Source organism: Pongo abelii, chromosome 22 (genome assembly GCF_028885655.2).
Source record: "Pongo abelii isolate AG06213 chromosome 22, NHGRI_mPonAbe1-v2.0_pri, whole genome shotgun sequence".
Classification (NCBI taxonomy): domain Eukaryota; kingdom Metazoa; phylum Chordata; class Mammalia; order Primates; family Hominidae; genus Pongo; species Pongo abelii.
This window is the reverse complement of record NC_072007.2, coordinates 55,721,947-55,739,571: the sequence shown is the minus strand read 5'-3', so window position 1 is coordinate 55,739,571 and position 17,625 is coordinate 55,721,947. Positions and strand designations below refer to the sequence as shown.

The 17,625-nt window shown below is 55.0% G+C and overlaps 1 long non-coding RNA gene across 1 annotated transcript; it reads left to right on the top strand.

Moving 5' to 3' along the window:
- Positions 1 to 1,986: 1,986 nt before the first annotated feature.
- Positions 1,987 to 6,735, top strand: LOC112130506 (uncharacterized). Its single transcript, XR_002912764.2, has 2 exons — positions 1,987 to 2,152; positions 6,446 to 6,735. It is a non-coding gene; the product is annotated as an uncharacterized LOC112130506 (long non-coding RNA).
- The last annotated feature ends 10,890 nt before the right edge of the window (positions 6,736 to 17,625 follow it).

The following is a 17,625-nucleotide window of genomic DNA, read 5'->3' as shown; positions in this document are numbered from 1 at the left end:
GCCACTGGCTGCTACACCACGCTGCCTTTCCACCCTCTGCAGCACTGCGTGGAACGCGCACATCCTCTCACATTCACACGGACACACCCAGCGCCACTCCCGGTGTGGTTCCTTCCACATTCCAAACTCATTCGGACCTTTATTTTATTTTATTCATTTTTGTTTTATTTATTTATTTATTTTTGAGACTGAGTCTCACTCTGTCACCCAGGCTGGAGTGCAGTGGCGTGATCTCAGCTCACCGCAACCTCCACCTCCCAGGTTCAAGCAATTCACCTGCCTCAGCCTCCCGAGTAGCTGTGACTAAAGGCGTGTCCCATCATGCCCAGATAATTTTTGTATTTTTAGTAGAGACAGGGTTTCTACTAAACCAGGCTGGTCTCAAACTTCCGACCTTGTGATCCGCCCGCCTCGGCCTCCCAAAGTGCTGGGATTACAGGCATGAGCCACTGCACCTGGCCAGATAGACCTTTATTTTAACAGCTGCACATCATCCCACTGCCTGGATAAGCCAACGTCTATTGGTTAACGTGATTGCTGTTGCCCAGCTTTGCTTTGCAGATCGACATTTGGTGTCCTTGCACACATGTGCCTGCCAGTGTTCCCCACCTTGGCCTATGGGAGCGCCCACTTCCGAGCTCCCTGTTTCACTCGCTTGCTTGGTTTTTTTTGGTTCTGCACCCCCTCCGCACCCCCAAATGAAACCCCATCCGGACAGGGACCCTGTCTTGCTCACCCACGGATCCTGGGCACAGCAGGGAAGATGCTCCCGTGTGATTTCTTCCAGACGTGTTTGTTTCAGCCTCTGTGTTTGCATCTGCAGACTGCATGTGGGAGAACGTGGGGCCCCGGCTTCCTGCATTCCGTATGGATCTGCAACTGAGCTGGCACCACTAGTAAAGAGGTCCCCCGTTCCCTTGATCTGCAATCCCGAATCTGTTGTGAATCAAGCGTCCCGTGTGTGTCTGTTTCTGGATCTTCCATTCCACTTCACTGACCACTGTGTGGCCTGGTCCGGACTCCTGGAGCTTTGTGGTGGGCATTGGGACCTGGGGGCCGATTCCCTCGCTTTGGTCGTCTTCAAGGTCGTCTTGCTGTTCTTGCCCCGTCCATTCCCATGTAAACTTTAGCTTGGCAACCCCCCCACCCCCAACACACACACTCACACACATCGGCCTGGATTTTAATGGGGATTACATGGAATTTATAGATCAATTGTTGTGTTTGTTAACTTGTTTTTAACTTGCTTTTAATCCATAAACATATCATATCCCTTCCTTTATTTTTTTTTTCTGTCACTCAGGCTGGTATGCTGTGGTGAGATCTCCGCTCACTGCAACCTCCACCTCCCAGGTTCAAGCGATTCTCCTGCCTCAGCCTCCCAAGTACCTGGGATTACCGGTGCACACCTCCACGCCTGGCTAATTTTTGTATTTTTAGTAGAGATGAGGTTTCACCATGTTGGCCCAGCTGGTCGCGAACTCCTGACCTCAGGTGATCCGCCCACCTAGGACTCCTAAAGTGTTGGGATTACAGGATTGAGCCCCCATGCCTGGGCTATTTAAATCTTCTTTAATGTACCTTAGTAAATGTTTTGCTGTTTTTGGAATATTTCACTAGAACAATTACTAGGTGGTTGACGGGTTTTGATACTACTAAAATGGTATCATTTAAAAATTCTCATTTTCTAATTATTAGTTGCTGGTCTGTATAAAGACAATTAATTTCTGTATATTTAGCTTGTATCCAGTGTTGTTGCTAAATTTGCTTTTTAGAAATAACAGCTTTATTAAAATATAATTCACACACCATACAGTTCACCTATTTAAAGTGTAGAGTTCAGTGCTTGTTAGTATATTCACAGAATTTCACAACCATCATCGCAATCAATTTTGGAACATTTTTATCACCCTCCCCCACAAAAAGTACAACAAACAAAAACCTGTACCAACACTGAATTCATTTTTCATCCTAACACTCACCTAGAGATTATTTTGGATTTTCTACAAACACAATGCAGTTCCTGCTGTGCTTGTGTTGGGAAATCTACCGGAACCCACAGGAGGGAAAGTTTAATGAAAGCACGCGCCTGCTGGAGAACGAACTGGGCTTTTGAAAAGAGAGGGGCTGTGTTTGTGCTGACACGAACAAGGTACAGAGAGATCTAAATGCATGGTATAGTGCGTGTGTGTGTTGTCCAGAATGGCTAATTCAAATGTTCATTCTAACCTTAGACGTGGATTGAGAATTAGGCAGATGTACATAGAAATGAATTAGGACACTCAGGCTACTTGGGAATTTTGAGTGATTCCAGTACAAGCTCCTGAGGGCCTCATCAGCAGAGGCATTTCTGAATGCATCCTCTTCCCCTCCCCAAAGAAGAAGATTAAATGTGCCAGGTCTGTAGGGAAGGTCAGCAGGGGTGCTTGTGGCCAAGCCTGCGTCCCCTCACCTGTGCTGCTGGCAGGCTGGGTCCCCAGGCAAACCCTAGCATCCGACTGGATCAACTGAGCAGAACAACCCTGAATTAAGCTTCTGCCCTGAGCTGGGGAGAGCCAGCCACAGAGACCCCGGGTGGGAAAGCTGGACCAGGCACGAGCCTCCTTCTGTGGGGGGCACAGTGGTGGCTGCAGGGGTCATTCCCAGGGGTCGGAGGCATCCACCCCAGGCAGGAGCTGCCTCCAGGTGACTTGAGCAATGAAGAGAAAAAATTCTTTCTGTGTCAAAATATGTTTCTGTGTTAGCCTAAGGTAAACTGAGAAAAAGAATCCCAGTTTAAGAGAATTTCTGCATAAGTAAGGTTCACAAGTGTATCTCAGAGCTTGTGATTCTCTGGAGGAAAATGTCATAACAATGTAGGAATCTTCGTTTAGACAAGTTTGCCCATTTTATAACTTTGGTACACATACTACTATAAAATGTCAAGTTTTAACACTGAAAATTAAATTTCCGAGGGTGGCACGTGAACAATTTCCTCTGAGGAGAGGGAAGAGCCACACTCGATAATTTCTTTTCCACCTTTCTCTCCTTTTCCCTGTCCTGGGACTTCCAGAAACTGCGGGAGGTGGGGCCAGAAGAGAACAAGGATCTGAAAAACGCTCTCACTCTAACTCCCACATGGCATGTGTGAGCCAGTCTTAGCTTTGGTTTGCACTTTCTGAAAGGAAGGAATGATATTGAAACCTTACTTTGAGAGATGATGGATTCCTGGGGAAATGAGCAAATGGAGGGATGGATGGATGGATGGATGGATGGATGGATGGATGGATGGATGGATGGATAAACAGATGGATGGATGGATAGATGGGTGGAAGCTTGGGTGGATGGATGGATGGATGGATGGATGGATGGGTGGATGGTTGGGTGGATGGATGGATGGATGGATGAATGGATGGATAGATGGGTGGATGGTTGGATGGATGGATGGACGGATGAACGGATGGATGGATAGATAGATGGGTGGATGGACGGATGGGTGGAGGGATGGAAGGATGGATGGACAGGTGGGTGGGTGGGTGGATGGATGGGTGAACAGGTGGGTGGGTGGGTGGATGGATGGATAGATGGATGGATGGATGGATGGATAGATGGGTGGATGGTTGGGTAGATGGATGGCTGGATGGATGGATGGATGGATAGATGGGTGGATGGATGGATGGATGGATGGATGGATAGATGGGTGGGTGGTTGAGTGGATGGATGAATGGATGGATGGATGGATGGATAGATAGAGGGGTGGATGGTTGGATGGATGGATGGATGGATGGATGGATGAATGGATGGGTGGTTCGGTGGATGGATGGATGGATGGGTGGGTGGATGGATGGATGGATGGATGGATGGGTGGATGGACGGATAGATGGGTGGGTGGTTGCGTGGATGGATGAATGGGTGGATGGATGGATGGATGGATGGATGGATGGATGGATAGATGGGTGGGTGGTTGGGTGGATGGATGAATGGGTGGATGGATGGATGGGTGGATGGATGAATGGGTGGATGGATGGATGGATGGATGGATGGATGGATGGATGGATGGATGGATAGAGGGGTGGATGGTTGGATAGATGGATGGATGGATGGATGGATGGATGGGTGGGTGGGTGGGTGGATGGATGGATGGATGGACGAGTGGGTGGATGGATGGATGGACGAGTGAGTGGATGGATGGATGGACGGGTGGATGGATGGATGGATGGGTGGACAGATGGATGGATGGGTGGATGGATAGACAGGTGGGTGGATGGATGGATGGGTGGACGGGTGGGTGGATGGATGGATGGATGGCGAGTGGGTGGATGGAAGGATGGACGGATGGATGGGTGGATGGATGGATGGATGGATGCATGGATGGATGGATGGATAGATGGGTGGATGGTTGGGTAGATGGATGGCTGGCTGGATGCATGGATGGATAGATGGGTGGATGGATGGATGGATAGATGGGTGGATGGATGGATGGATAGATGGGTGGATGGATGGATGGATGGATAGATGGGTGGGTGGTTGGGTGGATGGATGGATGGATGGATGGATAGAGGGGTGGATGGTTGGATGGATGGATGGATGGATGGATGGATGGGTGGTTCGGTGGATGGATGGATGGATGGATGGATGGATGAGTGGATGGATGGATGGGTGGATGGATGGATGGACGACTGGGTGGATGGATGGATGGACGAGTGAGTGGGTGGATGGATGGATGGGCGAGTGAGTGGATGGATGGATGGACGGGTGGATGGATGGATGGATGGGTGGATGGATGGACGGATGGGTGGATGGATGGACGGGTGGGTGGATGGATGGATGGGTGGACGGGTGGGTGGATGGATGGATGGATGGACGAGTGGGTGGATGGATGGATGGATGGGTGGATGGATGGACAGGTGGATGGATGGATGGATGGATGGATGGATGGATGTGTGCAGAGGAAAGAGGCACTGTCATCGGTCTCCATGTGAATTCCAGCCAGCAAGACTACAATGCTCCTATGAGACCAAACTGTATTTTGAATTAAAGTTTCCATATTGAGGATAAGCTTATGCTCAGAAGAAAAATCACAGCTTCTGAGCGACTGGTCTGTAAATTGGCAACAGCATGAAGCAGGTAAGAGAATATGCTTGCTATGGACATGTGCCCAGACACAGAACAGTGGCTAATTGTTAAAACATTTCCTTCCAAGGCTAATATTTTCAGAAGGAAAAATATAACAAAGGTGATTACTGCCACATTTAAATTTCCGCAAGGCCCCGTTTTATTTTTAACCTGATAAAAGGGACCAGAACTAGTGGATCCATGTCATGACGCACTTGTCAAAACCCATAAAATGTTTGACACAAGGAATGAACCCTAATGTGAGCTATGTGTTTGCGTGACTGATAATTGTAACAAACGCAGCACAGGAAGCAGGATGTCAGTCGCAGAGGAGCCGAGGCACTGGGGCTCCCTGGACCTGATACTCAGTTTTTCTGTAAACCTAAAACTGCTCTAAGTAACAAAGTCCACTAATTAAAATGTTTAAAAAGGAGCCAAACCATGCTTCTTCTTTAATACATCTTATATGCTTTTCCTAATAATAATATGAATCATTTTAAATGTCCGATTTGGAGATTTTCATATCGTTTTTGAAAGACTGGGCGTTTTGGAAATCCCCTGTTGGGTCATGTCATTACCTGAACAGCTCATTGAACGTTTTGTGAGTGACTCTGACACACACGATGGGTCCCTTGTTGTTGTTCATAAACGGGATTTTATAGAAGCATTGATTATATCATAACATTATAAAGGCCTATAAAATTGCTCCTGAACCTGAATTGCAGGGTGAAATTTAAGGGCAACTATCTCTAATAATAGCAATGTGGAAAGCTATTGTATTTTGATCTTATTTCATTATAGTTTCTGACATTCTCAAATGGCCTTTGCACTTTGTAGGAATAGGGCATTAAGAAATAAATACCTGGCCGGGAGTGGTGGCTCTCGCCTGTAATCCCAGCACTTTGGGAGGCCGAGGCGGGCGGATCATGAGGTCAGGAGATTGAGACCATCCTGGCTAACATGGTGAAACCCCGTCTCTACTAAAAATACAAAAAATTAGCTGGGCGTGGTGGCCGGCGCCTGTAGTCCCAGCTACTCGGGAGGCTGAGGCAGGAGAATGGTGTGAACCCGGGAGGCAGAGCTTGCAGTGAGCCGAGATCACGCCACTGCACTCCAGCCTGGGGGACAGAGCGAGACTCCGTCTCAAATAAATAAATACTTGAGTGTCTTTTAAAAATTAGAATTCAACACCAAATTGTGGGTTATTTTAAAAAAACATGTTAAAGACAAATTCCCTCGACCTGGGCGTGCCCGTTTCTTCCCTATGTTGGTCACTTCACATTAGATGTAAACACCAGCGCCGTTCCCTGACTATTCTGAATATAAAGACACCTTTTTTTTCTCTTCTCAGAGACCTGTATTGCCTTAAAACCACACTCCCAGGAATGACCACCTGCAAGCTTGCGCTATGACTCCCATCCCGAGACATGTGGGCCAGTATGAGCGGAGAGGCTCCCAACACAGTCACAAGACCCTGTGATATTTAGACTCACCTGTGGCTGTTGACAACACCACACACATGAAATGATGCTCACCAGAATCGAAATGTTCAGCTAAACAAAGAATTGTATTGGTCATGAAATTATTAACAGGAGGGATAAAACTCCAGGGTGGGCCATTAAAGAATCTGAATTCAAATCATTCTCATGTAAGATGTTGGAGCTAGATTTACACCTATGCGTGTGCACCCACCAGGTCAAAGTCTCACTTCTGCCCTGTCCCTGCCACACCCAGCCCAGAGCTGTCAGAGGGACAGGCTGGTGGGGACTTGGGTGCGGACAGGAGGTGGTGCCAGTTCAAGGGGTCCCCATGGTCAAGTTGTGGCTACCTGAACACTGAAAGAAAACGAAAATCATAGTTACTTAAAATAAACTTATTATCTAAAAACTGCAAACCCCCAGTGGCACACAAAGACAACTTCCTTTTTTCTTGTCTAATTAATAGTACTAAACAGAGGCCAATTGATTCAGTACAAATGCTGCTCACTTGAGCTGGGTTTTGATTGTCTTTTCTTTTCCTTTTTTTTGAGATGGAGTTTTGGTCTTCTTGCCCAAGCTGGAGTGCAATGGTGCAATTTCGGCTCACTGCAACTTCCGCCTCCTGGGTTCAAGTGATTCTCCTGCCTCAGCCTCCCAAGTAGCTGGGATTACAGGCACCTGCCACCATGCCCAGCTATTTTTTGTATTTTTAGTACAGACGGAGTTTCGCCATGTTGGCCAGCTGGTCTTGAACTCCTGACCTCGGGTGATCCACCTGCCTTGGCCTCCCAAAGTGCTGGGATTACAAGCATGAGCCACCACACTCAACCTGTCTTTGCTCTTAAAAGGTGCAGAAATCTGCATTCGTTTTCTGAGGCTGCTGCAACACTGTTCCACAAACCTGATGGCTAAGAACAGAGGTTCTCTCACAGATCTGGAGCCAGAAGTCCCAGATCAAGGTGTGGGTGCGGCCTCGCCCCTTCCAGAGGCTCTGGGGAGGATCCCTCCTGCCTCTCCCAGCTCCCAGCAGCCCCCAGTGTCCCCTGGCCTGTGCATCACTCCAGTCTCTGCCTCCATCTTCATGTGGCCTCCTCCTTTTGGGTCTGTGTCTGTGTCCACATTTCCTCTTTTGGTGATGACACAGTCACATTGGATTACAGCCCCTCCTAATGAACTCGATTTAACGTGATTAAATCTGCAAAGACCTTATTTCCAAGTAGGGTCACACACACAGGTATGGGGGTGTAGGGCTTCAGTGCATCCTTTTTTGGGGGGAGGGGACAGCACTCAACCCATAACAAAATGTGTCTGTGTGTGAGGCTGACTCCGTCCCTGTAAGCACAGGCTCCCCTGTGAGACTTTCTCCCCAGTTTGGGGGCTCCTGACCGGTCAGTGGTGTATTTGCTATCCGTTGTGTCCTAACAAAGCACCCCAAGTTTAATGGCTTACAATAACCTACAATAAACCTTCCTTATCCTCACAGTTCCTCTGAGCCAGGAAATCCAGCACAGCTTAGCTGGGCGCTGGGGCACAGGGCTCTCACGAGGCTGCAGTTGGATGCCTCTGGGGCCACTGTCATCTGAGAGCCTCCCCAGGGCTGCAGGGGCCAGGTCCAGGCACGTGGCTGGCACACTAGTGCTGCTGGTGGCGGGAGGCCTCTGTTCTCCCTCTGAGACCCGTGGCTGGCCCATGGCTGCCTGGGCTGGCTGGGCTTCCCTCCCACCCCAGGCAATGTCATCAGCGGACCATGAGCTCAGCAGCTGCCGGCTAGGGTTCCTTCATTCTCCTACAGTCTCCTGGAGAGAAGGGGCTGGCGCTTCCTTCTTTGCTCCTTAGAGTCTTCCTGTGACTTCTGCAGCAAGGTTTGTGCAGACAGCAGGGTTTGTAGGTGTACCTGTGGCCAAGCATTTCTCATTTTTCTGGAACTTTGAAGTACCTGGGAGGTTTTCCTTTTCTCTTCCCAGGTGTGGAAACCACAGAATCTTCTGTGCTCTGTGTCTGAAGGGTGGACAGGCTGCGCCGTGGCCCCCAGGGCAGTTTTCCTGGAAACCAAGATGCCGTGTTCCAGATTTCAGTGTGAACCAAGGCAGTGTGCAGGGGCCTTGGATGAAGCTCCCACTCCTGCCCATTATTTTGGGAGTCAAAGGGCCCAAGGCAGGGGCCGGAGATGAATGCTGGTGGCTTACATCCCAGCTCAGGAGCTCCGGAAACCGGAGAGGCGTCGTGGAAACTGTGGGCCACTCGAGGCAGCAGGAAGAGGTGCTCCAGGATCCTGATGAAGTGAAAGCAACTCCATGCTCCCTGCAGACTGGTGGGGAGCACATGGGGGAAGCAGGGACTGTGTACAGCAGGGCAGGTGTCCCCCTCCTGCCCCTCCAGGTGCCCTGGGCACCTCTCCCCACCGCACTCTGCCTAGGCTGACCCTGGGGCTGTCACAGGCTGGGGAGGGTGGGCTTGGCCTCAGGTATGGCAGTCTAAGGTCGGGCGGGGGGCTTCTTCTCGGCGGGTGTACAGGCAGCCTGTCTCCCTGCACTCAGGCCCCAGGGGCCCCGCCCTCACCTCACCCTCCTGGTGCGCTCCAGCCATGGGCTTGCTTTCTCCCTACTGCCTGACCCACTGTTGCCAGTGGTCCCTCCATCGACGTCCCCCTGGGGCTGCCTGAGGTTGCTCTGCTTCCAGGACCCTGGGCTCTCTTTGGGACCCTGCTGGCCCAAGCCAGCCTCCTTTCCACGCTGGGGATGCAGTTACACCTGTTTCTTTGACGGCTGCCTGGTACAGTCACATTCCACCCCCGGCACCCCATGGCGCCTAGGAGGCCCTGCGAGCCCCGTTTGGTGACCCGGGGAGCCTGGGCTTCCGGCTGGGTGGTCTCTGAGGGGAGAAGCCTGGTACACCCTGGATGGAGGGGAGGAAAAGGGGCAGCCTGGACATATCCACCAGGACTGGGCCTGCCTGTGATGCCAGTGTGGCCCTGGTTTTCACCGAGACCCATCTCCCCAGGCCAGGGGTGGGGCCTCCCTGGACTCCCCTCCTCGCCCTTCAGGGACGGGGGCTGACATTCCTCACACACACGTCTACCTCAGAGTGGTTTCCATCCCTCGCACACACTGTAAACCCCCCAGGGTTATAGGACAATTTTGAACCTGTGAGGACCCAGCTTCTCTCCATGGGGTACATTTGGGAAAACACAGGCCCAGAGAGGGGGCACAGGCCCGGGAGGGGGCACAGGTCCAGGGAGAGGGCACAGGCCCGGGGAGGGGGCACAGGTCCGGGGAGGGGGCAGAGGCCCTAGAGGGGGCAAAGGTCTGGGGAGGGGGCACAGATCCAGGGAGGGGGCACAGGTCTAGGGAGGGGCACAGATCCAGGGTGGGGGCACATGTCTGGGGAGGGGGCACAGATCCAGGAAGGGGGCAGAGGCCTGGGGAGGGGGGCACAGATCTGGGGAGGGGGCACAGGCCTGGGGAGGGGGCACATGCCCAGGTAGCACAGGCAGCTGAAGGCCCAGTGGGCCCCTGACACCTGATAGCAGAAAACATGAGGGTGACAGGCTGGCATCATGGCCCAGAAGGGCCCCCGGCCCTGCCTTCACCTGCAGGCCTGACTAGCCACCCCCACAGGCCTTTTGGCTGGTGTGGGACACAGAACAGAGTGTTGACAAAAACCAACACAAAGGCAGCAAAGCTGCCGGCCAAGTCTCAGTGACTGTGAACGGATACCGGGGTAACGGTGAGATGTATCCACACTGAAGGGGCTCGGGAGTGGGAGTGGAGCCCTGGAGGCCCCATCTCTGCTGGGAAGGGCACGGGGGAGCATGGCCCCCATCGTGAGCAGAGACGGAGAGGAGAGCTTGGACTCCTCACTCCAGGGAAGGCACATGGTGCCCCACACTGCACCTGCGGGACTCGGCCACACCAGGAAGACCAGATGCATTTACCTAGAAATCAAGAAAGGTTCACATTCAATCAACCAGACACATCATTTGAAAATTTGGGGGAAAATACTAAAAGGAACCCAAAGATAGATAAAGAACAGCACTAGTGAAGACAGTGGGAGGTGGGGACTTGGTCAGATGAAGGCCTGGCTCTGAGGCCAGCGCAGTGCAGGGTGAGGCAGCCCAGAAACGCCCGGGAGCCCCCACGGGCAGACACCGAGGGAGGGAACCGTCCACAGCCACGGCTTTCTTGGCACAACATAAACCAAGAAGCTTTTGAAGCCTGCAAGACCCACGACCTTCTCCAGTCAAAGGCCGCTGACATCTGCTCCGTGCATGGAGGAACCAGACCCACAGGTCACAGAAACCGTGGCCGAGCATTTGAAATGATGAAACTCTTCCCCACCAGTTAATTGTTTCTCCAGGGCAGGGGCCTAGAAGTAGAATTTCTTGGTTGAAAAGATGGCATCTTTAAAAACTATCACATAAGAACAACCCTAACTGTCTTCCCTGCGCCAGCAGCCGCCTGCCTCACTCACTCATCCCCACACTGAAGGCTTCCGAGCTCCTTCTCATTGGAAGCAGTTCCAGACGCTGGGGATCCATCACCACAAAGCAGGGGGAAAATCCCTGCCGTGCAAACACATTCCAGTAAGAGACAATGAGACAGGCTGCTGGGTGCTGGTTAGGAATGTGAACGGGGTTGTCAGAGGGGCCTCGCTGAGAAGACCCCGAGAAAAGACTGGAGGAGGCCAGGAGCCAGGGAGGCCTGCGTGGTTGGGGGAACAGCATCGCAGGCAGAGGGAACGGCGAGGCAAAGGCGAGTCAGGTGCGTGTCCGGTGTTCCAGGATGGAGAGTCCATGTAGCCAGAGGGTGTGGAGGAAGGAGAGGACCTCAGGGTGGGAAGTGGGTGAGTTGGGAGCCACCCTGGTGGGTCTGCCAGATCCTAACAGGGTCACCAGGCTTCTGGCTCAAAAGCAAGTTGTCGGCCAGAGAGCAAGCTTTGGGGGCTTCAAAAGGGGTGACATTGGTGTCTCAGCCCAGCTCAGGTGGGACAGGCCGGCCTGGCTGACCCTGGGGTGTCTTGTCTGTCTGAGCCTCGTCCCCGCCGCCACCTTACATGTCGGATGCACGTGTGGACAGTGATGACTGATGGGCCTTTGTGGAGTCTGGGCTCTGCACAGGGGCTTCGTGGTGAGGGAAGATGCGGGGATGGAAGGGAACCTGCTCTTGGTGAGAATGCGCCTGGGTCTCGTGATAGTCTCTCATCTTAGTCCCGCTGAGCCACCCCTCCTGCCTGCTCCCATGCACTGCAGGGCCCCTGGGCTCATGTAGACAGGAAGACGGGGGCACCCGCCACGGAGAGGAATGGCCCAGGTCTGTCAATGCTCTCCAGGTAGCAACACGTTGATGGGAGGGCGGGCTCCTCAGCCCCACTCACGGCTGACCCAGCAAAGCAGTGGCAGAAGCCAGTGGCTGAGGGCTTGTCTCAGGTGTGCATGCACTGGCTGGGAACTGGTTTTTGTTCCTCTAGGGGCCCCGCGGGCTGGTTTCCAGTCTCTGAAACACCTGGGACTCCAGACTCCTCTTACAGCATAGGTGGACGCTAAGCGGGTTGTGGGAGGCTTGAGAGACGCAGAGGAGGGAGCCTGCCGGACCCAGAATCCCCACTGTGTCTCCTCCTCAGTGTCAGAGGATCAGCTGTGTGCGTACACAGACACATATGCACAGACACACGGATGCACAGACACACGGATGCACAGACACAGTGACAGACACACAAGCACACAGACACATTGACACACATACACAGACATACAGATGCACCAACACACAGATACAGACACACTGACACACACACACACTGACACAGACACACATATACAGAGACACACGGATGCACCGACACACGGACACACATAGTGACAGACATGCAAGCACACAGACACATAGACACACACACAGACACACAGATGCACCAACACACAGATACACAGACACACTGAGACACACACAGAGACACTGACACACACAGACACACAGATGCACAGACACACAGACACATAGATGCACCCACACATAGACACACACACACAGTGACAGACACACACACAGGCACACAGACACAGACACATTGACACACACAGACACAGAGATGCACCGACACACAGATACAGACACACAGACTCACAGACACACAGACTCACAGACACAGACACACTGACACAGATGCACAGATGCACACACACAAATACCACACATGGGCACACACATGGCCCTGAACTTTAGGGAATTCTAAGAAAGATTTTTAAATGTTTATTTTATTATTTTCTTTTCTCAAATAGATTTTTGTTCCTGTAAAACCTGGAAATGGCTTTAAAGCGATTTGGGTTTTATAAATAATCCTCATTGTAAATAGTTCAAGGACAACATGAAACGTTTCCAGGAGGCAGCAGCCCCTGCCCTGGCCCTCCCTTTGCCTGCTCTCAGCCCCTGCTCCAGCCCTCCCCCTGCCTGCTCTCTGGATAGTCGGTCCCCGAGGGTGGGTGCCTGGCCTGCCAGCGCTTCCTCCTTCACTTAGGTCCCTCCTGATGTCCTGTGGGGGCCACCCCCCACCCTATCCACCATGTGTGTCCCCTCCCTCATTGCTCACTCTTGGCTAAAACCACAGTCACTTCTTGTCACAGCTGGGCCCCGTAAACACAGCATTCCCCTAATCTTCCAGCCCAACTCAGCTCTCTGGAGGCTCAGCCTCCTCCTTCCAGGACACGACCCTCACCCTCTGCCACACTCCACAGCATGCTGAGAGGGCCAGACCCATTCCCCGTGTCTTCCCACGGGGCAACCCCTTGGTGGGCTGTGGGCCTCCCAGTCTGGGTGGTCCTGGCCCTGCCCTTAGACAGCCTGGCGTCCCTGGGCCACCCTGTGCTGAGCGGCTGCCCCCACCAAGGCTGAAGCTGACCCCGGGCTGACCTTCTGCCTTCAGAGCTGGTCCCGCTGGCTCAAGGGGTATGGCCCATGGGGACAGTGGAAACGGGGGGTCTCAGCATTCCTTCCAAAGATGCACAGCCCAGTCTAGAATGAGGTGCTCATCTCCAGGGCAAAATTAAAGCAGGGAGCAGGGGGGTGTTCCAAAAACTCACTCATCAGAAAAGCGACATTTTAACGCAATTCTTTTCAAAACCAGGAGTAATGCAAAAAATATCGATGACAAAAAGTCAAAATAAAAAAGGACATTCTTCTTTTCAAAAGAAGTCTTGTTTCTTTCCAGTTCATTTTCCAAAAGTCTGAGGTGGTTTGGGGCTGCCGTGGGTCCTTCCCATCCTCTGCCCCCGTGTGGGGCTGTGCCATGGATGGAAGCCTCTCACCAATGCCCAGCGGCTCCATCCCAAAGGCCCCTCAGGCTCCTGGAGCGGCTCCACCTCCCCTCCCCTCCCCTTTCCCACAACCCCTCCCTCCCCATCTTGAGACCCTCCACTCTAGCAGAGGCCCCACCTCGCAGCTCCTGACCTGATGGGAGTCCACCCCCTCCCCTGCCTTGGCCAGCACCCCCTGCCCAGTTTCACCCAAAGTTCCCACTCCGCCCCGTGAGAGTCCTTTCCCCTGGGGCTGAGACAGAGGACACCAGGCAGTGTTTGAGGAGCCCCCTTCTGTGGAGACCTCCCAGCGGTTTTGTTGGGTGAAAAGAAGGAAAATGGTTGTGAAGAAGCCAGCCAGCTGTCCAGTGCCCTGAGGCCTGACCCCCTCCATCCTCAGGCCCTGAGCCCTGACCCCCTCCATCCTCAGGCCCTGAGCCCTGACCCCCTCCATCCTCAGGCCCTGAGCCCTGACCCCCTCCATCCTCAGACCCTGAGCCCTGACCCCCTCCATCCTCAGGCCCTGAGCCCTGACCATCCTCCACCCCGAGGCCCTGGGCCCTGACCGTCCTTCACCCCGAGGCCCTGAGTCCTGACCGTCCTCCACCCTGAGGCCCTGAGCCCTGACCGTCCTCCACCCTGAGGCCCTGGGCCCTGACCGTCCTCCACCATGAGGCCCTGGGCCCTGACCGTCCTCCACCCTGAGGCCCTGGGCCCTGACCACCCACCCTGAGGCCCTGGGCCCTGAGCATCCTCCACCCTGAGGCCCTGGGCCCTGACCATTCTCCACCCTGAGGCCCTGGGCCCTGACCATTCTCCACCCTGAGGCCCTGGGCCCTGACCATCCTCCACCCTGAGGCCCTGGGCCCTGACCGTTCTCCACCCTGAGGCCCTGAGTCCTGACCGTCCTCTACCCTGAAGCCCTGAGCCCTGACCGTCCTCTACCCTGAGGCCCTGAGTCCTGACCGTCCTCCACCCTGAAGCCCTGAGCCCTGACCGTCCTCCACCCTGAGGCCCTGGGCCCTGACCGTCCTCCACCATGAGGCCCTGGGCCCTGACCATTCTCCACCCTGAGGCCCTGGGCCCTGAACACCCACCCTGAGGCCCTGGGCCCTGACCATCCTCCACCCTGAGGCCCTGGGCCCTGACCACCCACCCTGAGGCCCTGGGCCCTGACCATCCTCCACCCTGAGGCCCTGGGCCCTGAACACCCACCCTGAGGCCCTGGGCCCTGACCATCCTCCACCCTGAGGCCCTGGGCCCTGACCATTCTCCACCCTGAGGCCCTGGGCCCTGACCGTCCTCCACCCTGAGGCCCTGGGCCCTGACCGTTCTCCACCCTGAGGCCCTGAGTCCTGACCATTCTCCACCCTGAGGCCCTGAGTCCTGACCATCCTTCACCCTGAGGCCCTGGGCCCTGACCACCCACCCTGAGGCCCTGGGCCCTGACCGTCCTCCACCCTGAGGCCCTGGGCCCTGACCGTTCTCCACCCTGAGGCCCTGAGTCCTGACCGTCCTCTACCCTGAAGCCCTGAGCCCTGACCGTCCTCCACCCTGAGGCCCTGAGTCCTGACCGTCCTCCACCCTGAGGCCCTGAGTCCTGACCGTCCTCCACCCTGAAGCCCTGAGCCCTGACCGTCCTCCACCCTGAGGCCCTGGGCCCTGACCGTCCTCCACCATGAGGCCCTGGGCCCTGACCATTCTCCACCCTGAGGCCCTGGGCCCTGAACACCCACCCTGAGGCCCTGGGCCCTGACCATCCTCCACCCTGAGGCCCTGGGCCCTGACCACCCACCCTGAGGCCCTGGGCCCTGACCATCCTCCACCCTGAGGCCCTGGGCCCTGAACACCCACCCTGAGGCCCTGGGCCCTGACCATCCTCCACCCTGAGGCCCTGGGCCCTGACCATTCTCCACCCTGAGGCCCTGGGCCCTGACCGTCCTCCACCCTGAGGCCCTGGGCCCTGACCATTCTCCACCCTGAGGCCCTGAGTCCTGACCATTCTCCACCCTGAGGCCCTGAGTCCTGACCATCCTTCACCCTGAGGCCCTGGGCCCTGACCACCCACCCTGAGGCCCTGAGTCCTGACCATCCTCCACCCTGAGGCCCTGGTCCCCAGCCTGGCTGGGCCCCGGAGCAGTGAGCAGGGCAGCAGGGCGGAGTGAGCAGGTTCCCCCAGGTGACCATTAGGTGATGCCTGGTCCTGGGCACCCTGCACCCTCTGTGCTTGGCCAGTCTCCACTCAGCTCTCCCAGGGGCCTGGGCTGACCCCGGCTGCCCTAACCGTGTCGATGTATGGTGCCCGAGGGCTCAGGCCAAACAAGTGTCTACCAAGGGCAGCAAACGCTGGGGCACCTGGCCCGAGGCCACAGGGACAAGCAGCCTCCCGCAGAGCCTGGCATGTGGGGGGTTGAACGCTCTCATCTCCCTGTTTAATGATTTCCTCAGCAAACACATCCTCGGGATTGCTCAAGGCTGAGGTCACTGTTCAGCTCAGCTTCCCAGGAGCCTGTGAAGACATTTGCAAAAGGGTCCACTGAAAACAGCACAGGCTGGGCTGCCAGCAACCCGGAGGGTGGGAGGGCAACTTCCAAAAAACCCTCGGGTCAGAAAACAAAATGGCAAAAAGACGTCTCCTCTGGGGCCTGGTCCATGACAGATGCGCCTTTGAAATCCTGGGCCAGGCGTCTGTCCAGAGCAGTGAATTCTCCAAGGGAAGGCGGGGTTAGGACACTGCACCCATCCCTGGTGGGATTCCAGGTGGAGCTGGAAGAGCATCGCTCCCACCCACAAAGCTACAACAACTGCACGTCAATAGCGCGTGATCCGTCCAGGAGCCCGGAACCAACCTGGAAGAGGCAGGTTCCTCTGCGGGTGGGACCCTGGGCAGGTGCCCGGCCAGGACACCATGTCAGCTGGTGAGAAGTGTGAGCTGGGGATAGTCAGCAGACTGCGGCCTGGGGTGGCTGCTGGGCGGGGTGGAGATTGTGAATCTCCACCGCAGGGGGACCTGCTCACTCCGCCCTGCTCGTCTGGCCCCAGATGGATCGGGCTCTTCCCACAGTACTGGCTGAGGGAGGGGCACCCTCCGGGGCCACGGAGCCCAGAGAGGCCCGGGGTGCCGGGATGTGGAGATGTGTGCCGTGAGCAGCACTCCTGTAGGAGGGGCCGGAGAACGCGGAGCACACCTGAATCCAGGCCCTCGGCGGACGATGTCCCTCTGGGCTCTGCAGTGGACAAGGCCAGGAGAGCTGGGAGGGACAGGTCTCTCTCTCTCCACCCCCTCAGGAGGTGAAGCCCCAGGGCCAGGCAGAGACAAGCACAGGAGCGGCTGGAGCAGCCTGAGGGTCGCCGTGGCCACAGCAGACATCAAGCCAGGGGACTCCTGTGGGGCTGGGCTCAGCCCCATGGTAAAGGCAGGCAGAGGGTGGGGGCTGTTACGGGCTGAGCAGTGTCCCCTAAATCCATGCATCAAAGCCCTAACAGCCAGGACCCCAGAAGGTGACTGTATTTGGAGACAGCTTTTAAAGAGGTGATTAAGGTAAAATTCAGTTCTTAGTCTGCCTGGGGTCCTTGTAAGGGGAGGGGAGGATACAGACACACGGAGGGGTGGCCCTGGGAGGACCCACGGAGGAGACACCGCCCACAAGCCAAGGAGAGGTCTCGGGAGGAACCAGGCCTGCCACACCAGGACCTGGGACGTCCAGCCTCCAGGACGCAGAGAAATAACGGTCTGCTGAGGAAGCTGCCTGGCATGTGGCATTT